At 33.9% G+C, this 24,897-nt stretch overlaps 1 protein-coding gene across 5 annotated transcripts in view; it reads left to right on the top strand.

The window, feature by feature from the left end:
* ROBO1 (roundabout guidance receptor 1) overlaps positions 1-24,897 on the top strand; it is a 1,124,592-nt gene that overhangs the window by 496,302 nt on the left and 603,393 nt on the right. The gene's annotated exons all lie outside the window — the stretch shown is intronic.

The raw sequence follows: 24,897 nt of genomic DNA, 5'->3' as shown, positions 1-24,897 counted from the left end.
ACTAGGAAATTGTCTAAACTTTAGGTGTGTGTGTGTGTATGTGTGTGTATGTGTGTGTGTGTGTGTGTGTGTGTGTGTGTGTTTTAAAATCTGCCTTAATTTTCTTTTTTATCAACTTTTTAATCTGTGGGAGGAAGAGCATACCACATAACTAATGACTCCGAGTCTCTTTTGTTCTCTGGTTGTCCTTCTTTCATTGAAAAGTGAAAAAAAAAAGACATAATTTCTGCCCCATTGGAATTTAATCTTTGGTTGGGACTATATCAGTTATCCATTTCTGTATAACTAATGGCTCAAAACTTAGTAACTTGAAACAACTGCCTTTTGTTTGGCTCATTATTCTGCAGGGTGGAAATTTGGGCTGGGCCGTGTTAATGGGCTGGGAGCTGTTCAGTTGACCTCTCATGAGGTCGCTCAAGTGACTTCAGTTAGACCCAGGTCAGCAGAGGCTAGCTAGTTTCTGACGGCGTTGGCTGGTAGGTCTGGGATGGATGGGAAGGCAGAAGCCTTTCTTTTTTTGTTGCCTTATCCTTTAGCTGGCTCATTTGGTCTTATTCACATAATGGGAGATGGGTTCAAGAGTAAATTAGAAGGCAAGACCCAAAGTATAAGCATTTTTCCAGTCTCTACTGATTTTCCATTTGCTATTATTACATTGGCCAAAGCAGGTCACAGAGCCAACCCCAGAGTCAACATGGGAAGGGACTGTACAAGGTTGTGAATGAAGGGAGCCACGATAAAATTGGAGCTCCTACTGCAATAATCTATCAGTGATAAAATATAAGACCAGAAATAGAAGACAGGACAATTTTGGAACATTCTTTAAAAATGTAAAATTAAACCCATGATTTTCATGTTATAATGTGGTATGTTCTAGAAGAATTCAGTGAAAGAAAAATAGAGCTTGAACACCCTAGAAAAAGCTTCATAAAGGGCTTAGGCTTTACCAGGTTATTAAAGATCCTGGATGAATTTGGATAGGCCAAAAGTGACGTGTGGACTCATGGGGACATTGAAGATGTGGGAGATCAGAGGGGAGTCACGTGATTTCACAGACATGTTATTTCATTAAACTTCAGATTTTCTCTGTGAAAGACTAGTAGTGATGGTGGATAGTCCAATTTCAGTTAGTTGCCAGAAGGCCATGAATAGTTGATTGGAATACTCTGTTGATGACATTGTAACATTAAGTAAAAATGAAAGAAAGAGTCCCTGCTGGCAAACATATACTTTTTGAAATTCAGAAGTTCTCGATTATTTTCTAGAAAGATCTTCCATAAGGAAAATTGTGACCAGAGAGTTAAGGACATCAGATATTTTGAATAAATATATAATCTAAGATTTATTCTGGACTGAAAGAACTTAAAATTTACTTTTATGTTTATCGTATTTTTTAGCATATTGGAAGACATCTTTCAAAGACAAGCACCAAGCTATTTAGTTTAATGTAAATATAGACCAGCATTCTAATTTTTGAAGGGACTTGTGAAACTCATGTAATTTTTTTCTGAAATTGACACAGTTTTAGCCTTTCTTGATGCCAGTCAAATGACTAATACTTCTCCTTCATTGTAGTTAATTAGTCTAATTTATGTAGGATTTTTAGCCAAGGAATTATTGCTCACTGACAAAAACAAAAGTACTTAATATATTCTGCCAAACATTATTAAAATAAAATAATGCATTTGGAATTATTTAAATTACACACTTAAATTCCCTACAATGCAATAAATCAAGACCTGTGTTTAAGTAAAAGTTAAATATAAGTTTCAATTTTTATGCAAGGAATATATATTTTATTTAATGAATTATAAACATTTTTTATGTCTATCTGGCTATCTTCATTTTAAATAATGTTATTGGAAAATACACAATATATAATGCTAAATATACTATCCTTATTGATACTAAACTAATTTAAAAGACTTAATGATTGCATTGGTTTTGGGGTTCACCGGGATGAATCACTAAACAGATACTTGCATTAACTGATTTCATTCCTGAAAATAAAATTAGTTGGTATCATTGGTAATTAGTGTAATCTCTGCTATAAGTGCTCAATGCCTTGCCAGTTTTATCATTTCCTATTTAACAAAGCTCATCTTTGAAAGGGTATGTGGTCTGAAAAAATTGGAGGCTGAAGAATCTCTCCATATTTATCCTGAGTTGTATGTATAGGTAAACTATGTAAATTACATGACTATAGAATACATTTCTAGGCATGAACCTTAGCCCTCTCCTAATTTGGAGAAATATTTGTAGCCACTTGTGAGAATGAAAGCATTAGAATTTCCACATAAACATGTTTTATAAAAAGAAAGAAACCACTATGACAACTGGAAATAATACTAATCACTTGCACTAAATTTTAAGTATATCAAAGTAAGATCTCATAGTCTGATTGTTTTAAGTATACCCTCAAATAGCTTCTCATCTTGTTTATTGTCCTTATCACAAGATGCAGAATACTTCACATTTACATTAATCACAAAACTGTCAGAGAGTATTGATGTTTCACACTATTTGCAAAAGCCCTTAATCTTTTCCTGCATTTGGAAAACCCTGAGTGACCTTTCAGAAAATACAAATAACTATAACTATATGCAAAAATTGTCTGTTTTTGCAGCTCATCTGAGCTATTTCTTTTTTCTACACTCTCCCCATCTCTTCTCTTATTTTCCTTCTTTTTTTCTACTTCTTTTTCTTCTCCTTTTCTTCCTTGTCTCCCTCCTTCTCTTTTTCCTTTCCCCTCACTTTGCATACATGCTCATTTGCATATATGAGTACCTAGGGATGGACAGAGAATGTCCATGAATTAATAACATTGATTTTTCTTTCTATCGTTTCAGTAGCAGTGAAGTTTATTACAAAATTCTATAGCAAACTATTTCAAAATTTTAAGGTTCAATAAACCAGTCTTGTACCATCAATCATGATTTCTGTCTGCAAAACAAAGACCCTCATTTAAAACAACAGCAGTAGCACACTCTCCCTGAATTTAATCAGCAGTGTCAATTTTAAAGGAATCCCATATAGAAGGAGTAATATCAAGAAAGAATTTTGATATGCATTATTCTTCTTATTTCCTTTAATGTATGAAAGTATAGTAATTAGTAGTAACATTACTAACAACAAACTCATATGTGTACGTTTATGATATATCAAAATCTATCCTAAGCATACTACATCCATCAATGTGTTTAATCTGCAAAACAATTCCATGAATGAGGGTTCATTCATTTCATAGTTGAGGAAACTGAAGCAGAATAAAGTCACACAGCTGGAAAGTGATAGAGCCAGTTGGGTGTTTTTGTTTTGTTTTGATTTGTTTTTTGTTTCTCTTTGTTTTTTTTGGCAGGGGAAAGTGATGTTTTTGTTTTTCTTTTTGTTTTCTTTCCCTGATGCACAATTAATATAATTGCTTATGGGGCTGAAGAATTTTTTTAACTTTTTAAAAGGTATACAATAGTTTAAGAATAGTATAAAGCATAGGTATAATACAAAGAACAGCCATAACCTTACACACCTGTTAACATTTTACCCTATTTTTTTTTCCTTTTCTTATAATACCTCAACTTGTATTTCCTAAGAATAGGAATATTCTTACGTAATCATAGGTGAGTTCTCAACTTCAGTAACATTAACATACATACAACAACTTTTCTTTAATCCATATTTCAATTTTTTCAACTGACCAATAATTCCACCACGGTATTTTTTCTACCAACATCACGAGATCCAGTCTAGCATCAGGTATCACATTTAGTTTTAATGTATCTTTAGTCTCCTTTAATCAGAACATTTCCACTGCATGTCTTTGTTTTCATAACATTGACATTTTTAAGAATACAGTGAGACTGTGGTCTTACTTATAAACAAGTGGTAATTGCGAGGCTGATTGTGAAAGAAACAGATCTGAAGAAAAACTTTAACATGAAGGGATGGTCTAACAAAATTTTACTAGACATGCTAAGGAGGTAATTAAGATAGTTGAAACTATATTTATTCTGATCTTTCAAGGAAATCTAGAATATTTTAAGAAAATAGAATAATTATTGCACACAGTGCCAGTTTTCCACTCAACCTAAGTGTCCAACTCACCAGAAGAAAGCTCAAGACACTCTGGCAAAAATTGCACAGTATACAAAATGAATTGATTAACTAATTAATTAGTTAATTAAACTTACCCACCTATAAGTTTCTATTGATTTGCTTGTTTCTTTGATAATACCCAGATAGAATATATAGAATTCACCTTGCAAGATCAAATAGTTCATTAAGATAATGGTAGCTTAAACCAAACTGCTGGCAGTGGAGATAGAGAGAAGAGGATGAATTTGAGTATAATTTACATCCTGAGACTGACAAGATTCTGTGGTGAATTGAACAAGGGAGGTGAGCTGTAGGGCAAGACCGGGGATGAGTTCTGAGCTCCCACTTTGCATATCTGATTCAGTGATGTCATTCACTAAGCCAGACAAAGAAGGAAGACTACCACATTATAGGAGAAGAGGTCAAGTTTAGTTGGGATATAGTCTGTTCTTAGATATTTGGATAGCAATACTGCATTATATGTACAAATCTGAAAATCTGCAAGGAGGGTTGAGGTGGAAAAACAATTCTGGGCATCAACTGCACATAGATGATAGTAGACATATTGAATATGGAAAAGTTGCCTGGGAAGATTCTAGAGAGAGTGAAGGAAAAAGATGCCATGGCATAGTCTTGAATAAGGCTCGCATTAAAGAGCTTGGTGGAGGATGGTTAGGTTGCCAAGGAGCTAGGAGTAAAACAGCAGTCAGGGATGTAGGAGTAAAAAAAAGAGAAGACTGAAGGAATTAAGAAATATTCACCATTGTCTAAGGTTGCCAAGGGAGAAAGAAGTTAAGTGTTGACAAATAACTCTAACTTTGGAATCACCCTGGTGCTGATGACTTTATCCAGAACTTTTACTGTGGAGTTATGAGCGTAGATTCCAGATTTGAGTGAGAGGATATAGGAAAATGATAGTGAAGAAAATTAATCAAAGAATAATGTTTTATTTTTTCTGTTCTTTTTCTAATTTTAAAAATTTTTCAGTTACCATTGACATAAAAATATTACATTAGTTTCCAGTGTACAAAACAGCGTAGTGATTAGACATATATACTATATATATATGTATATATATATATGATAACAATAATTTTATTACCCTGTGCATTTTATTACACTGTACATAGTCATTATAATATTATTGACTGTATTCCCTATGCAGTACTTCACATCCCTGTGACTATTTTTTTTCAATTGTAGTTGACATTCAATATTATTTTATATTAGTTTCAGGTGTACAGCATAGTGATTAGACATTTATATAATTTATGAAGTGATTTCCCCGATAAGTGTAATATCCACCTGACACTACACATAGTTTTTACAATATTATTGATTATATTCCCTATACTATATTTTACATCCTGGTGACTATTTTGTAAATATCAATTTGTACTTCTTAATCCCTTCACCTTTCTCACCTAGCTTCTACACCTGCTGTCATCTGGTAACCATCAGTTTGTTCTCTGTATCTATGAGTTGTTTCTGTTTTGTTTGTTTATTTTGTTTTTTGGATTCTACATGTAAGTTTATAAGGTATTTGTCTTTTTCAGTCTGACTTATTTTACTTAGTATAATACCCTCTAGGTCTATCCATGTTGTCACAAATGGTAAGGTTTCACTGTTTTTTATGGCATAGTAATATTCCATTGCATATATGTACTAGATCTCTTTATCCAACAATCTATTGATGGACATTTAGGTTGTTTAAATATCTTTGCTATTGTAAATAGCACTGCAGTAAACATAGGGATGCATATATCTTCTCAAATTAGTGTTTTGGATTTCTTAGGATAGACACCCAGAACTGGAATTTCTGGGTCATAAAGTAGTTCTGTTTTTAATTTTTTGAAGAACCTCCAAACTGTTTTCCATAGTGACTGCACCAATTTGCTAACCCACCAACAGTGCATGAGGGTTCCCTTTTTTCCACATCCTAACCAACACTTGTTTGTTGATTTATTGATTATGGCCATTCTGACAGGTGTGAGGTGATATTTCATTGCGGTTTTAATTTGCATTTTTCTAATGGTTAGTGACTTTGAGCATCTTTTCTTTTTTTTTTTTTTTTTTTTGTTGTTGTTGTTGTTGTTGTTGTGAGAGCCCACTGGCACATGTGGGAATCGAACCTGCAGCCTTCGGAGTTAGGAGCAGGGAGCTCTAACCGCCTGCGCCACCGGGCCGGCCCTGAGCATCTTTTCATATGTCCTCTTTGGAGAAATATCTATTCAGGTCCTCTGCCCATTTTTTAATCGGTTTGTTTTTTTTGGTTTTGAGTATGAGTTCTTTATGAATTTTTGATAATAAGTCCTTATCAGATGTATCATTGGCAAATATCTTTTCCCATTCAGTAGAATGTCATTTTGTTTTGTTGGTGGTTTCTTTTGCTGTGCAAAAACAGTTTAATTTGATGTAGTCCCCCCTCCGTTTTTTCTTCTTTTCCCTTTCCCAGTGGAATGTGTCAGAAAAATATTACTAAGGATAATGTCAGAAAGTTTACTACCTATCTTTTCTTCTAAGAGTTTTATGATTTTGGGTCCTACATTTAAGTATTTAATCCATTTTGAGTTTATTCTTGTATATTGAGTAAGGAGATGGTCTAGTTTCATTTTTTCAGTGCTGTCCAGTTTTCCCAGCACTAGTTATTGAATAGACTGTCTTGCCCTATTGTATATTCTTGCTTCCTTTGTCATAAACTAAATGACCATATAGGCATGGGATTATTTCTGGGCTCTCTAGTTTATTCCATTTATCGGCGTTTTTCATGCCAGTACCATGCTGTTTTGATTATGATGTCCTTGTAGTATAGTTTGATATCAGGTAGTGTGGTAAGTACAACTTTGTTCTTTGATCTCAAGATTGCTGTGGCTATTTGGATCTTTTATGGTTCTATATAAATCTTAGGATTACTTCCTCTAGTTCTGTGAAAAATGTCATTAATATTTTGATAGAGCTTTCAATGAAATCTCCAGATTGCTTTGGGTAGTATGGACATTTTAGCTATCCATGACCATGGTATATGTTTCCATTTATTTGTACCTTCCTCAATTTGTTTCTTCAATGTCTCATAATTTTCTGAGCACAAGTCTTTACTTCCTCAGTTAAATTTATTCTTGGATTTCTTTTCATGAAATTGTAAATTATTTTCCTATTTTCTCTTCCTTATAGTTCATCAGTGGTGTATAAAAATGCAACCCATTTCTGAATATTAATTATGTATCCTGCTATTTTACTAAATTTATTTATCAGTTCTAATATTTTTTAGGTGGGATCTTTGGGGTTCTCTGCGTATAGTATTGTATCATCTGCAAATAATGACAGTTTTACTTCTTCCATCCCAATCTGTATGTCTGTTATTTTTTTCTTGTCTGATTGCTGTAGCTAGGACTTCCAATACTATGTTGAATAAAAATAGTGAAAGTGGACATCCTTGGATTGTTCCTCATCTTAAGGGGAATGCTTTTCGTTTTACCCCAGTGAGAATGATGTCATCTGTGGATGTATCATATAGGGCCTTCATTATGTTGAACTATGTTCTCTTTGTTCCCACTTTGCTGAGAGTTTTTATCATAAATGGATTCTGGTTTTTGTCAAATGCATTTTCTGCATCTACTGATATGATTATATAATTATGAGTTTTCATTTTGTTTATATGATGTATCACCTTAATCGATTTGCATATGTTGAACCAACCCTGCATCCTGGGAATAAATTCCATTTGATCATGCTGTATGATCTTTTTAATGTATCGCTGAATTTAGTTTGCTTATAATCCTTGAGCATTTTGGGGTGTATGTTCATCAGGGAATATCAACAAATATATCTGTCTTTGTCTGGTTTTGGAGTCAGGGTAACGATGGCCTCATAGAATGAGCTTGGGAGTCTTCCCTCCTGTTGAATTTTTTGGAATAGTTTGAAAAGAATAGGTGTTAATTCTTCCTTGAATGTTTGGTAAAATTTACCTATGAAGCCATCTGGTCCAGGCCTTTTGTTTGTTGGAGCTTGTTGATTACTGATTCAATTTTATTAGTAGTAATCAGATTTTCTTTCTTCTTGATTCAGCCTTGGAAGATTGTATGCTTCTATGAATTTATTCATTTATTCCAGATTGTTGAATTTGTTGCTGCATAATTGCTTGTAGCATTTTCTTAATTTTTTTTTATATTTCTGTGATGTCCGTTGTAACTTCTCATTGATTTTTGATTTTATGTATTTGAGTCCTCTCTCTTTTGTTCCTTTTTTTTTTTTTTTAACTTTTATTTATTTTAAGTGTGTTTTTCCAGACCCATCAGCTCCAAGTCAAGTAGTTGTTTCAATCTAGTTATGGAAGGTGAGCTCACATTGGCCTATGCGGGGATGGAACCGGCAACCTTGGTTAAGAGCACTGTGCTCTAACCAACTGAGACAACCAGCCACCCCTCTCTTTTGTTCTTGATGAGTCTGGTTAAAACTTTATCAATTTTGTTTATCTTTTTAAAAAACCAGCTTTTGGTTTCATTGATCTTTTGTATTATTTTTTAAGCCTCTATTTTATTTCTGCTTTGATCTTTATTTCCTTCCTTTTATTCACTTTGAGCTTTTTTTGTTCTTTTTCCAGTTCCCTTAAGTATAAAATTAAGACTATTTGTTTGAGATTTTTCTTGTTTCTTCAAGTAGGCCTGCATTGTTATGAATTTCCCTCTTAGGACTGCTTTTGCTGTGTTTCATATATTTGGAGTCATTGTGTTTTCATTTTCATTATCTCAACGTATCTTTTGATTTCTTCCTTGATCTCATTGTTAACCTATTCATTGTTTAGTAGCATATTATTTAGCCTCCCTATATTTGTGTGTTTTTTAGGTTTTTTCTTTTTTTTTTTAATTAATTACTAATTTTACACCATTGTGATCAGAGAAGATGCTTGATATGATATCAGTGTTCTTAAATTTATTGAGACTTGTTTTGTGGCCTAACATGTAGTCTATCTTGGAAAATGTTTCATGTGCACTTGAAAGAATGTATATTCTGCTGTTTTGGGGTGAAATCCTCTAAAAATATTTATTAATTCCATCTCGTCTAGTGTGTCATTTAAGGCTGCTGTGTCCTTGTTGATTTTCTGTCTGGAAGATCTGTCCATTGGAATCAATGGGATGTTTTAGTCCCCTACTATGATTGTATTACTGTCAGTCTCTCCCTTTATGTCGGTCAATATTTGCTTTATATACTTAGGTGCTCCTTTGTTGGGTGCATAGATGTTCACTAGGGTTATGCCCTCTGGTTGGATTGATCACTTCATCATTATGTAATGTCCTTCTTAGTCTTCATTTTAAAGTCTATTTTGTCTGATATAGATATTGTTACCCCAGGTTTTTGTTTGCTTGCTTCCATTCACATGAAATATTTTTCATTATCCCTTTACTTTCAGTCTATGTGTGTCTTTCAATCTGAGGTGGGTCTCTTGCACACACAGCATATGTATGGGTCTTGTTTTCCTATCCATTTAGCTACCTTATGTCTTATGATCCATTTACATTTAGAGAGATTGTTGATAGCTACATAGTTATTGTCATGTTGTTATTCATCTTTTTTTATCTTCTTTTGTTCATTTGCTTATTTTGCCCTTCTTAAAGAAGTCCCTTTAACATTTCTTGTAATACTGGCTTGGTGGTAATTAATTCCTTTAGCTATTTTTTTTTTTTTTTTTTTTTTTTTAGAGATAAAGGAAGCTCTTTATCTCTCCTTCAATTTTAAATGATAGGCTTGCTGGGTACAGTAATCTTGTTTGTAAGTCCTTGGTTTTTCATCACTTTGAATATTTTATGCCCCTCTTTTCTATCCTGCTAAATTTCTGTTGAGAAATCAGCTGACATTCTTATGGGAGAGCCCTTGTTTTCACACTCTTGCTGTTTTTAGCATTCTCTCTTTTTTTTTAGATTTAAAATTTTGATATTTATTAATGATAATTTTCATTCTGCCTTTTAAGTTTAATGATTTTTTTTTTACTTTTTAAAATTAAATTTACTGGGGTGACAATAGTTAGTAAATTTGCATAGGTTTCAAGTGTACAATTCTATAATATATCATCTATATATCACAGTGTATGCTCACCATCCAGTCAGTTCTCCTTCCATCACTATATACTGGAGGTGCCAAAAAATGTATACAAGTGGACAATTTGGTCAGCGTTGCTCAAGCAGTAGTTTGCCATAATCAGAAGTGTCTGAACGGTGATGGTAACCACTTTGAGCACCTCTTCTATTTGCAGAAGTCAAACGTGATATGTATTCATCTTTTGTTATTGGTACATATTGAGTATTACAATTTTAATACAGTTTTCTTAAAATGTGTATACATTTTTTTGGCACCCTCTGTATTTGATCCCCTTAACCCTCTTCTACCATTCCCGCTGCCCCTTGTCCTCTGGTAACCACTAAACTTTTGTCTGTGTCTATGAGTTTTTGTTTCTTTATTTGTTTGTCTCTTTCCTTTGTTGCTTTCAGTTTTATATCCCACATATGAGTGAAGTCACATAATTCTTTATTTTTTCTGTCTGACCTATTTCCCTTAGCATGATAATCTAAGATCCATCCATGTTGTGCAAATAGCAGTATTTCATCTTTTCTTATCGCTGAGTAATATTCCATATATATACCACATCTTCTTTATCCAGTCATCTGTCAAAGGACACTGGTTGTTTCCATGTCTTGGCCATGGTAAATAATGCTACAAAGAACATGGGTACATATATCTTTACAGATAAGTGTTTTCAGATTTTTTGGGTACACAGAAGAGGGATTCCTGGGTCATATGGTAATTCTATTGTTAATTTTCTGAGTAACCTCCATAATGTTTTCCATAGTGGCTCTACCAATTTACATTCCCACCAGCAATGTATGAGGATTCCTTTTTCTCCACATCTCTCCAACACTTGTCAATACTTGTCTTGTTGATAATAGCCATTCTAACAGATGTGAGGTGGTATCTCATTGTGGTTTTCATTTGGATTTTCCTAATGGCTAGTGATGTTGAGCATTTTTTCATATATCTGTTGGCTGTTTGGATATTTTCTTGGGAGAAGTGTCAGTTCAGGTCCTCTGCCCATTTTTCAATTGGATTGTTTTGTTGTTGTTGTTGTTCAGTTGTATGAGTTCTTTATATATTTTGGATATTAGCCCCTTATCGGAGGTGTTATTTGCAAATATCTTCTCCCATTTGGCTGGTTGCCACTTTGTTTTGTTGATGGTTTCTTTTGCTATTGTGCTAAATATTAAGAGATTTCAATGAAGGGTAGAAATGGCAGCTTGAATGTGTTGAAGCAGGTAAAAGCTTTGATGAGGATAAAACATCAATTGTTTTACAAGCAAGTGAAAGAAGAGAAAGCAGTGCTTCAATCTATGATTTTAGATATGGAGCAATCTTAGGTTATGTTAAGTACCATCATGTGACAGTTAGTGTGTCCAAGAGGTGGAACAGGAGAAATTCTCTAGCAATGTAATGATTAAAGACCTCAGAGCTCAAAGTACTTAGGTGCTGAAAGCACCCTGAATGATGAGCATGGTTAATTGGTGATTCATGGAAGTCTGGGAGCCACTGCCGGAGATTTTAATGAAGGGCAGCAATAGAGAGGCTAGCAACGGCAGGAAATAAGAGGAAGCAGGAAGTTTTTTGATTGGTTTTATTTAGCTTTTAATGAGAGAACAAGGAAGTAATGATTTGGAAAGTAGAGGAACCAACCCATAGTCATGATATATCTAGAGAATAAGAATAGAAATAGAAATAGCTTGGGAATTCTGCCGGCATAGTGGTATCTCCAGAGTTGAGCCAAGTTTCAGTTAAGCAAGGAGGTGGAAAGGAAACTCCAAGAAGTTGAGAATGAGTTAGAATTTTCTAATTCAGATGTGTTGGTTCTAAACACACAGCAAAAGAGATTGAAAATAAAATCATAGGATTGATATAAAGGAGAGCTTCTCGGCACTGAAGAAAAACTGGAGCCCAGCAATTGGTAATTTCCATATAACAAAACTTTTTTACATGTTATATGTTATATTGTGTGTGTGTATGATTATATTTGTATATTTGAAGAAATATTTTTCCAGTTTTATTCAAATATAATTGACATACAGCACTGTCTAAGTTTAAGGTGTACAACATAATGATTTGACTTACAGGGACAATTTATTACCCAAAAAGAATTACTAAATTTTGTTTCTATTTCCACATTCAAATGTACCTTACAGATGCCATGAAAGACAGCTTTGCACATGTTGTTCCTCCTGTCTGGAATGTTCTTTCCTAAGAGATCTATGTGGCTGTCTTCCTCATCACCTACACATTTTTGCTCAAATGACACCCTTGCTGTGGAGCTTTTGCAGAAAGTTCTTCCTCCCATCCAAGCCTTCCATATCCTCCTTCCCAGCTTTATTTTATCTTTAGCACTTTCTGTCCTCTGGCATGCCCTGTGATTTACTTGTTTATTTTTGCCTCTCTCTTCTCAAACTAAGATGTCAATTTCTGAATGGCAGATGTTCTGTTTTTCCCTTTCATTTGCAGCTGTCACCAGCAGCTAGAACCATACCTGGAACATAATAGAGTTCAATAAATAATTGCCAAATGGATGAGGTAGTACATCCATGAATGAATAGACATAGCAATGCAATGGGGTCTCAGGACAATTTCAAAAAAGAAATTACAAAACTATTTGGATCAATGACTACATTGTTGAAATAAATACGGGCCCCTCCAGGGTTACAGAACACAGCACACATGTGGATGAATAACTCATGCTATGAGAGTTTCAAAGTGGGTTCTTTATTTCAGAGTCACCTCCGGATCATAGGATGATTTTAATGTCACTTGAGAACTCAATCCCCTATCAAATAGCCCACTGCATAGTCTCCTTTTGGCTTAATTTTCAAAACCAAATAAAGCATAGTGCTGTTACCCTGCCTGAGCTGGACTTTGCAGCTGAGCGCCTCCAGGCATGTCAAGGCCTGGGCTTAGATTAACTGCCACTCTCCACAATGCAAAAAGCTACACAAACCTTGAAAGCTTGGGAATGGTTGAAGAAAGCAAGACTCTGTTTCACTGTGATATGCTTCTCAACATTGCTCTTGGAAAGTGGTTAAGATTCCACTGATTGAATGTAAGACACATTGTGGCAGTTTTCAAAACTTTGTTGTTTTGTTGTTAAAAAAATTGGTTGACATTTTTTTTCTATGTGTACTGAGTGAGAATTTCAAAACTGATTAGCACAATGACTAATATGGAGTTTTAAAGTGATTTTTTTCATCTGGACTTTCTTTTTTGTTTTTCTTTTGTTTTGCTTGTTTTTGTTTTAAAATGACCTTAGTAAAACTCTTCTTTTATGCATATAATCATATACATGTAAGATACACATGTACATTTGTCCTAGAATAAAATAAGGACATTTTTGGAACACTTTTAATTAAACATCTCTCATCTAAGTAGTCAATGGATTAACATTATTTTACTCGTATGTTGTGAGTTTTTGTGCATGTGCACATACATAAGTGTATGAATATATGTATTTTGAATTTTCACAGAAGGGATTTTCTATCAAGAATATATTGACTATTTGAATGGACTTACAATCTTTAAAATATCCCTTTAACTAGACAGCTCTGTATTTCCCATCTTTTGGAGTCATCTGTGTAAGACTGATTGACATTCAATGAGGGGAAAGTGCAATGATGTCAAAATAGAGTAATGTTTGACTACCCATTTTGTGCCCTAGGCACAGACCTGCAAGAAGATCCATCACTAATTTCAAATTTCCTTTTGAACTGGCTGGTACTGGATTGTTAACATGTTGTGTAATGACCTGTATGAATCAATAGGATGTCTGTCCAATCCTAGGAAGATAAATATGGATGAGTCCCATGTCATCAGTCATTTGGCCTGCTGATGTTCATGCATATTCGTACTCACTGAAGTCATTCAGGAGAGGGAATTGGTTCCAGAATGATCCTATTGCTGCCTATGGGTCTCAAGTATCAGGATATAGATCAGATTCTTTATATTTGCATATGGAGAGACTGAGAATGCAGCTGGACAATTTCCTTCTGGCTTTTACTGTAATAAGATAGATATTGCTGCTCATCAACAATGACTGCAGAGTTAAAGGAAAAGTTTTCAAAGAGAGAGAGAGAGAGAGAGAGAGAGAGAGAGAGAGAGAGGAAGGAAACCTAGATTTTTCAGGTACAATTCAACTGTTGTAGAAATTTTTTTTTATGGTTCTGATAAATGTTCTCTGATCCTCTGGCATTTGCTGTTCCTTTTGTGTCCCTGGCTTCATGGTTTCTAAGTGTGTGCTATCCAAGACAATTGAATTTAAAGTTTAAAGAAACTTGGCTTTTGAGCAAAATTGAGCAAGAAGGTCAGAAGGCAGGTATGAAACACATCATTTGTACAAAATGTCTTCAAATGATTTGGTCACTAATTCCTATAATAGTCTGGTGGTAAATAATAGCTGAGTACCAGCTGAGTAAATGACATACTGAGTACCAGAAAGAAAATCTAGCTAATAACAACAGCTTCCAAAACCTTAGAAAATCGTACCTGATCTGAAAACACTTGTCTTTTTTAAATGAAATAATTTATCTTGAATATTTAAAAATATTCACCAGACATATGAAATGTTTTGTAATACATATTATCGTAATTCCATTCAAATATGGAATATAATCATATTGTGTTTATAAACATAAAGCTTAATGCCCAACAATTTTTTTAGAAAATCTAGGGATTTATGTTTAAATAGACAAATGGGAATAGATCCTTATGGTTTCCTTTTTTTAAAAAAAAGTCTTTTACAATCAATAGATGCAATCATTTTGTGAGACAAAGTAATCTAAAGGAGATAATTAAAACCCACAGTACAATAACCCTAAATTTAGAATGAAAGCCGTTTTATATTATATTAGATTTCCTCAATATTTTATTTTATGAATACTAGAATGTACTTCTCCCAAAGGTGGACAATACTCTTGAATTTTCAGCCTAGAGAAGAAAAATATTTACTTTTTATTGGGAGTCTACTGTTTGACTAAAAATATGCTAGTCGTATGAGGTAACTTCCTTTACACATTAAAAAAACTGAGACTTCAGAAAGTTAATTAATTGGTCAAGTTCAAATATCTTATGAGAGGAAACTGTGCTCTTTTTATTTATATCACATATGCAGCATTTCTTTGATTTTTCCCTGGGAAACAGGCAGAAAGCAATAACAACTAGAAAATAACATGATGATTATGATGGGTGAGAAGAGATAAGAAGAGAAGTCGATATCACAGGAAAAGGATGAGTATAGTAAAGAAGAAAAAAAATTAGTGACGAAGCCTGGCACAATACACCCAGTGTAAACTCCAACTCTCTATTTAAAAGCTATTTCCCACACTATCAAGTGCCCACAATTATAGTCAGCTTCCATTGTATAAACAAGATGCTTTTAACAATGCAGAACAGGATACAATTCTATACACTTGAACAGTATTAATGTACATACCTGAGGACATTTTCTACCCTATGTCCTAATCTCAGAGAGATACCATCTTACGTCCATAAAACTAGATAATTAAAATTACATAATTAGAATAATTGTAAGATCTGTTAATGTTTACCTGCAGTTTTAATGAGTCCTTATAATTTTTCACTCTAGTTTGGAAAACATTGCTTCAAAGAATTATTAAATAGCGAAAATGTATGTTTTCTTTCCCTTTACTCAAACTTTTGCTTATTGCATTAGATGTAAAATGGTATGGTGGCAAATTATTTGCTATTATTTGGAATTGAAAAAGCCATTTTCGAGTTTAATTATGCCTTTTAAAAATTATGGGAATTCACCCAGACACTAAGCTTTGAACTAGGACCCATAAAACTATGGTAATTTAAGAAAAATAATTGACTAATTTAGAATCGTTAGGCAAGCCATGTGAGTATGTTAAACAGACGCATTAAATGTGACAGTATGTACCCTTTGGATGGACTCATTCTGAGTTAAAACTTGAAAAAAGAAGTGGGTCTGCTTCTCATCAGTGTCAAAAATATCATATAATTTTCTATAAAAGTGTATTTTCTTCAATTACTGACCCAGGTTCCCCCTTTTTCTCCATCCCATGGGTACCCACATTCTGGAAATGATTTAAAATGATGATGTATATAATATACTTGGAGCTATGTATTACTCCCCCCGCCCTCGCCGATTATCTCTTCCTTGTCTGGAGGACATTACCATTTGTTCTCTCTGAGAAAACATATCTTCCCTTCCATAATTGTGTGTTTGAGTGTGTATTGGGAATGGGGAGAACTGGCCAAAATTTCTCATTTCAGAGTATTAATCTGTTCCTACCTGGGATAGTCTTTGGTCCCATCTCCCCAGGGGACATTTGGTCATGTCTAGAGGCATTTTTTGGTTGTTATAACTGGGGACAGTTGCTAATGGTAGTTGCTAATGGCATCTAGTTGGTAGAAGTCAAGAATGATGCTAAAACACTCTGTATTCACAGACCATGCCCCTACAAGAAATAATTATCCAGAACAAAATATCAATATTACTGAGATAAGACATCCTGATCTCAACGAAGAGTATGAGGCAACTATTTGAAAATAATTGTTGATTACCTAGTTTCATCTGAAAAAAAAATCACACAAGGAGGCAAAGGGAAATCTAATTTTTATTATTTATGTAGTAAAGGATTCATTCTCTTTTGTCTTTAAAGATATATCAGAGCCTAATCTTACTCCTTGACATAAAGCTGGGCTCTCATCAACAAACTTCTCAGAGAGAATACATATATGCTCACACACACACAGACATACCATTGCAATTAGAAATATATCTTGTTACCATGGGCTTAAAGACTGCTCCCACACACTAAGTCACTGACTTTTTTTATACTGTAGGAGGAAATTCAGGTGATAAATAATTGAATTACAATTAATTTGAAATAGAAATGGATATTTCAACTGTTTAACTCATTGAAGTTTTGGTTATTTATTATACTTTAAAGGCTGATCTCATTGTTGAAAACACAACAGGCACTCAAGCTGGCAAACAGAAATATAAACACTAATAAAATGAGAGAGAGAAGGAGAGAGGAAGAGAGGAAGAGAGAGGAGAGGAGTTTCCAGTAAACAAATTCTATAGCCAAATATTTTGAGAATGTTTTTCTTCTTGTTCTGGCTGGCTATTACTCCTTCATCTATTTCTTCATAAAATAAAAGCATCCCAAATTTCTAAAGGAGCATGTAGAATAAATATATACAGTAATAGAATCTTTACATCAGAGTAATTTCAATGCAAGATTTATATTCTATTTTCTCTGATAATGCATACATTCCCTTCTCTCACTACACGTCCACATGAAATTGAAACTCTTCTCCATATTTTAGCTGAATAAATGAATATATTTGTTTCATCAAATCTGTTCTTTCTGGATTAGTCTTCACCACACCGTAGATATGGCTAGCCTTTAAGTTGCTAAATACTTTCACAATTGTAAAGATATGGCTTACATTTGTACCCCATAAACAAACGGAGAAGGAAATGTTTTTATATTATAACTTTAGGTGATCAAAACTATGTATCACTGCTGTAAGGAAATAGCTGCTATTAATGCTGTCTTTGGGATGCTTTTATGGGATTCCTATAAAAGAATCATTCATGTCAAGATAGAAAGTCATGTTTGATGGCAATGTGGAAAGGACCATCAGACCAGTTAATGTGCAATTCTGGTGATTCCCATAAGAATCAGCAAGGGCATATCACCATTCGATTACTAGAAAAATGAACAGCACTGTTCACAAGAGCTTGGCAATTAATTAAATGATATGCTTGTTCATCCTGCAGGTCAAGCAGATAATTGTGCTGAGAATTGCTTTGAAATCATGCATGGCTCAACTTAGCCTTTGGGAATCCCAGGAGAGATTCGCAGGTCACACTGCACATCGCACTTCTTGTAGATGGGGGACTAATACGAGCTAATCCTGTTAGCATACACAATGGGATAAGAGATAGCTAAAGAGTCACAGTTACATGGTACAAGTTAACATGCCCATTAAAGAGTCCTTGCATGCTTTCATTTACTTTTTGTTATGTAACTATAATATAATAATTATGTCAGATTTCGCCTGGCCTATTTTTCTATGAATGTCTATAATGCCTTCAACTTCATTTGACCTTTAGGTATTATAAGTTTATACCCATCACACGTAAAATTTAGCACTCTTTTCCCTCCCCAAAAAATAGCAGTTGAAAAATAAGAGCAGATACTGATTTGTCCCTCACTGCTGAAATTCCCAGGCATTTTTAAATAAGTACCTGAAGTCAACAATGCAATATTTTTAAAAGACTACTTTAAGCAAAAGTAATGCCTAGATTTGCTTCAAGCTATTTAATAATTTAACTGAATATTTTTGTCGATAATATAAATAGTATCTTATTGTGGCTTAGAGCAGATTTTTTAATTTATTAAATGCTTTGGAAGCCCCAATAAACAAACACCCAAGCTTTCGGGTCTTAATTATTTTCTATATAATGTAAAACATTCTTAACCTTAGCTAAATTAAATTTTAGAACTAAGTTAATGACCAGGAGTTAAAGAGCAAAAAAACCTATAAAAGATTATCTAATGGAACCATCTTTGACTTCGAGTTAGGGAACAGAGGTCCAGAGATGTTAAGCAACTTGTTCAAGATTACACAGCTATCCAATGCTGGCGAAAGGAAGGACCCTCAGGTCACTTGATTTCAAAAAGATTTTCTGATACAAGTTACTTAATAACCATTTCTGAACTGAGTCCCTGCCTACCTGTTCAACTACACAAAAATCAATCCTGGAAACAACCAATAAACCAGCTATAAAAACAGAGGAACTATGGAAAAATAAATGTCATGGGAGAGGCAACTAACCCTACTTTTGTCAAACAACGTTCTCAGAAAGACCATGGATTATAGTTTGGCTAATCTTTACTTTGGAAACTTTGACTTTATTCTATGTAAAATATCCTATACAATTGGACATGTCTTGGTCTAGAAATGAATAATATTCCTTGTTCCTGAGATCTATAGCATCAAATAAAATGGATTTGGGCTTTTTTAATGACAAATAAATAGGAGTATCTGTATAAATTTGTGCTGGTAAATAACAACTTTTGACAAAATCAAGAAAATATCCCCTCGGAGTGCAGGGAACACCCTTACCTGTTACATTCTAAAAATGAAAGATTCATTATTATTTAGAGAACCCTTTAACTATAACACTTAAAAACGAATATAGTGTAGTTAATTTTTTTTGCTGCTATTCTGGAATATTCTTGTAAGTAATTTATTTGCAAGCATGTTAGAACGTAGATATTTAATCATGTACTATAAATTTATCATACCCCTCTTTGCAATAAAATACGATTCAGTATAAAAGTGATGCGATTTGGACTCTATCCAGAAGAATTTTTTATTATTATTATAGAATGTTTTTTTATTACAGTGAAAGTTTCAAACAGCAGTGCCTACCAGGTCCAGGCAGGTACTATACATGCATGAAATGACCTGGATATAAGAAAATTGAAAGTGGTGGGGATGGTTTAGAGCACATGCTTCCCCAAGCCAATTCTTTCCATATGGGAATTCTAGCCCACTGTTGACAGAACTTCAGATTTCTTAAAGGACAGTAGTAAATAAGATTTATATATAAAATTTCTCAATTTATAAATACCGGAATGTATCACTCACCATGCAGAACAGATAAACATATTTGGGGACCATATGCATGGTGCAGAATGCCAGTTTATATTCATCTGGGAAACTTTCACAGAAGGTAACTTAAATTATCTATGTAAGAAGGTTTCAGTAACTAATGAGCATTTTTTCTGCTTTTACTGTTTTATTTGTCTTTACAAATATGGAGATTTTTTACTACTTTTTCATATCCAGTTTTTGGAACTACCTCAGGTATAAGAATTTTTCTAGATCAAATTTTAAATATTTCTTTTTTTTTTTATTGCTGTGAGAGCACACCTTGCTACTAATAGAACCATGAATCATTTGCCAGTATTTGAAGTTGACTTTATTTGAAATCCCATCAAACTTGATTGTTTAATAATATAGTTATGTGGGATAATATGTAACTACAAGCAACCTAAAATAATAAATGCTTATTTTAAACTCTAAATTTCTCAGCATCTTATTTTCTTATGTGAAAATAAGATTCCCTGCCCCCCCCCCAAAAAAAAACCCTCTCTTTTTAAATGGACTTTATATAGTTCTATTTTATCCATGTGGCTACTTCTATAGTGATGATCCATGGCTCAAGCAAGAATGTAGAAATTCAGAAACATTCTAAGGACAAAGCAATGTAATCTACACCCAAGATGCCCACCCAGAGGAAGGTGATAAAAATAGTGCCTGTGCTGAGCTAAACAGAGAATAATTAAGAACTCTTGAAGAGCCATGGGTTAGAAAAGGCTGATCTAAGAATGTGTTAGAGGATAACTTCCTTAGAAGGTATTTGTAAAAATTTCAAATTTGAGGTATGACGGCCAAAGCCTTTGTTTTGTTTTGTTTTTTCCCCCTGAAATTGTAGTCCTCATACAGCAAAAGCATATCTGAAACGAAATTCTAATCCTAGTTAATTTTAGTTAAGTAAGTAGTTTAAAAAATCAGGTGGAATCTTGAAAAATATATATGTTATCTTATATGAGCCTAGGGGATCTCGCAGCTGTTCATATTTTCACTTTATAGCACGTGTCACTGTAACAAATGAAAAATATTTTCATCCTCTAGGATTATTGGCTTGCTGAAAAGCAATAAACAAACTGTAACAAGAATTATGTATGTAACTGACAGTTAATCAGACTATTTGGAGTGGTAATGAAGAGAATGAGAAGATTGGATAAAGTGTTCTCTGCTGACTAATGGTCTACACTACATTAATAATTTATTAGCTAAAATTTGTGATGATTACTGGATAATGTAGTTAGCATTGATGTATTTTAATGATTTCTCAAAAAACACAGAGTGAAACTAGCAGACTCAGCTCCCTTTGAAGTTATATTTCCAGTAGCTTTTTCAACTCCAAGGTGCATTTCTATCAGTGGTCCTCTTTCAGAAAGGAAAATGGGGTTGCTTAAAATGCCCCCATATTTTCACCTCATTCCAGCTGAATATAATGGAGAGTTGCTTTTAAATTCTTTTTTTTTTTTTTATTTCTAACTCTTACTATTAAAGGGGTGAATACTGATTTTTGAATCCAGATACTTCTTCAGAAGAGAGCCTCAGTGAAATTTCAAAAACAGTAGCAGTGTTATCACTTAGAATGAATGCAAAATTCCAATTTATAATGTTGCTTTAATAATAGATTCTATAAAATGTTAGTCTTTGGAGATATCCACAGAGGAAAAAGCAAGATTCCTTGGTTAAATACCTTCTATGTAACATTCCCCACTATTAAAATCAATATTCCTTCAGTAGGTAATGTGCTTAATTTCACTTTAGATTTTCAACATCCTTCTTTAAACAAAACATGTAGAAAGTCACCTAAATTTTTTTATGGAAATCCAAGAATCAATCATGTATGCAAATTTTATATTGCTATAAAAGAATATTCATCATAGAATCAGAAGTTTTTAAAAACTTGAAATATGGTATCCCTCTTCCTGGCTTTGAAACATATCTGTGACCTAAATTGCCCCCAGAGAGATATGAATCATTTCCATTTTGTAATTAGCCTTCTAATTACAAAAGTTATATTTCCAGTAGCTTTTTCAACTTCAAGGTGCATTTCTATCAGTGGTCCTCTTTCAGAAAGCTTATTCTAGTTTTTTAGAATAAGTTGTCTAAGATTTATAAATACGAATTTACTCTAAAAACATATTAATGAAAATCTGTTTTCATATATGTCAAAATTAGTACTTATTAATAAAAAAATCATAAAATTAATAAACACCTAAGAAAGCATTTATGATGCTCCCTGCCTGATGAGGGGGAGACAAACAGAAAACCATAAAAAATTAAAATTATTAATACTGTTTATTTTCTAAGATTGTGCTTACACAAAACATTTTTCCCTGAATTTCTAATGATACATTGGTATGTGTTTTGTTTTTCCTCTAACATTAAAATAGTATTTTTCCTCTTAAAAAGCATGAGGATTTTATTTATTTGATGTAATGTTCTTGTATATAGATATATGACATAAATAACGATATAAGAATCCATAACGTCTACTATTTATGATGTTTAAGTGATGGAATGAATGCAAATGGAGATGTCCAAGGGGGAACATATATTAATAAGTGTTGCCCCAACAGGAAGAAAAAAACGAAAGTCTTCTGTGCATACAGTGATCGTGCACACATGCTCTCCAATCAAACTTTAATTTCTATGTATGTAAATGGGTGGACTGAGACTATATTGCTATGTATTATGCAAACAGTCCTTTGTCCTGTCAAGCGGTTGAGGAAAAAGACCATAATCCTTAGTGTCCTGGAGAATGTATGCTGATCCTCAGGGACTGACTGTCATTTAATTTAGTCAAGTTGTGTCTGCCTTGGCTCCGACTATTTACATATAAATTGTTTGTTGGGGTGAGAGGAGGCAGAGAGGGAAGATATATTACAAACTACTTTCCCCCCAATTACTTTATGATGTCTGCTTTCATGTGGGGTGTGTCCTCAGAAAATGAGTAGTATAGCGGGGGCAGGTTGTTACAGATGGAGGGAAGATCCGTATTCCCCCAGATGTGGGACGTGAGCATCAGCAAAAAGCAAACTGTTTGCATGTGATCTATTTCTACACATAATGAAAGAGAATCGATTTAATATGGAGACGTGGCATTTTGGCACAAGTGCACATGATCAGCGGAGCTAAGATTTCCTGTGCCAAGTAGGACTCATGGATTGCCCCAGGATTCTGTGGTTTTTCCCCGATTCATTATCATCTAGAGATCCACCTACAAATGATCATTTGCCCGGGCCTGCAAGAAGGAAGATACGCATGCATAGCATGAGCTTTAGGAGAAGCAGTGTGTTTGACAAAGCTTTTTACAGATTCTATCACCATTTTCTAAGACATGGGATTTCAGACGTAGCCGTTCGAAACTTTGCAATGTTGGAGTAAGAGCAAACTGATGCAGCATTCATAACCCCAAGCCTTTTAGGGTGGAGGCAGGGGTTCAGGATGGTGAGGTGAGGCAAGAGACTATTAATCTCAAGTAAACATTGCACTACAAAACAGCACAATTAATTGCATAGCAATTATTAAGAGAAACTGTAGCCAAAAATAAAAGCACTAGGATTGGACCTTAGTGCGTCCTAACATATATGAATCACCTCCTATGTTGTTTTTTTATTTTTATTTTCCCAAAGTTAATATTTATTGAGCACTTCCCATGTCAGGCATTGTACTAAATACTTTATAGGCACTTTGAATTCCTTCTACAATTTTATAGGGTCAGTAGTTTCATTATTCCCATTGTCCAGATTAACATGAGGAGGTTAAGTAACTTGATCGAAGTCATACAGTAAGGAGAGCCAGACCCAAAGGAGCCCACATTCCACATTTTAACCATTATGTTACATGACCCAACATTTGGCTCTTGAGAACTGAAAATCAGGAGGACCTTCCCAAACTGGGAATTTTTACTCCTACACTTACTTGCCTTCTCTTTATCAATTTATTTTATTATTGTTATTGTACACATGTGGGTGAATTGAAAATATTTGAACTAAGGATCCTTTACCACGGCGATGACTATTTACTTTGGCTTTACCTGGAACACACCCAGCAACTCAAATTGACCCTGTCAGCATATGATAAATGGAGGATTGCTATATATTGCTATTTTGGTTCCTCTTATTAAGCTTTTACTGGACAAAAAAAAAAAAAAAAGTTTACAAATATTTCATGCCCAGGGAGAGGCTTTGGAATGGAAGAATGTTAAGATGGTGGTAGTTAAAGAAACTGCCATCAAGAAAGATGGAGAGAGAGACCTATTTCTCACAAAGAAATAAATGCCCTTGCTTTTCTCGAGGTATCAGAAAAACATAATGCTTTCTTCCACACCATGTGAGATCTTTGCAGGCAACTGATTGACCTAAGTTCATATCATTTGAATTATATAGGACTTACTTATATAATATCTACCTTTGAAGTGGTTGGAGACAGCATACAAAATTAAACATAAACAGCAAAAAGGGTCATCAGGGATAAAACAATAGAAGAGGAAATTACTACTTCTGACAATTGACTATGCATTTGACACTAAACCTGTTGACAGTTTAGCCTAAAAATAGATGTGCTAAATATTTATATTTTACAACTCAAATAAAATTATAAGTTCAAATAATATAATTCATGAATTATTCACTGACCTGTCATGGTACGACTTGGTTTGATGCTAATTTTTAGTTTTAATATACATCTTTAAGGAATCATTTTTTTTTTTTTTAATTTAACAAGACTTGGGAAATGGCATTGAAAGCCAGACCTCAAGTAAGAAAAGTGCCAAAGTCTATACTCAGACCTAGACCCAGAATGAGCTCATCTGCAAGACCTGGATTTGGATCAGTGTTCTCACACATAGTATCTGTATGGTCTTGGGGAAGTTATGAAACTATTCCAAACTTCAGGTTATTCATCCATACAAGGAATTTAATAACAATATCAACCTCACAGTTTTTTAGTGTTGTTGAAAGTATGGCATGAAAAAAAGCAAGTAGAAAGTTTAGCACAGTTTCTAGCACATAATAAGCCCTGAATAAGTAGTAGCCCTTCCCATTATTTGTTGGAAAAGTTGAGGGGAAAAAAGTT

Source organism: Rhinolophus hipposideros (genome assembly GCF_964194185.1).
Source record: "Rhinolophus hipposideros genome assembly, chromosome: 2".
NCBI classification, from domain to species: Eukaryota; Metazoa; Chordata; class Mammalia; order Chiroptera; family Rhinolophidae; genus Rhinolophus; species Rhinolophus hipposideros.
Note: the sequence above shows the minus strand (reverse complement) of the source record. Positions and strands in the feature narration are given on the sequence as shown.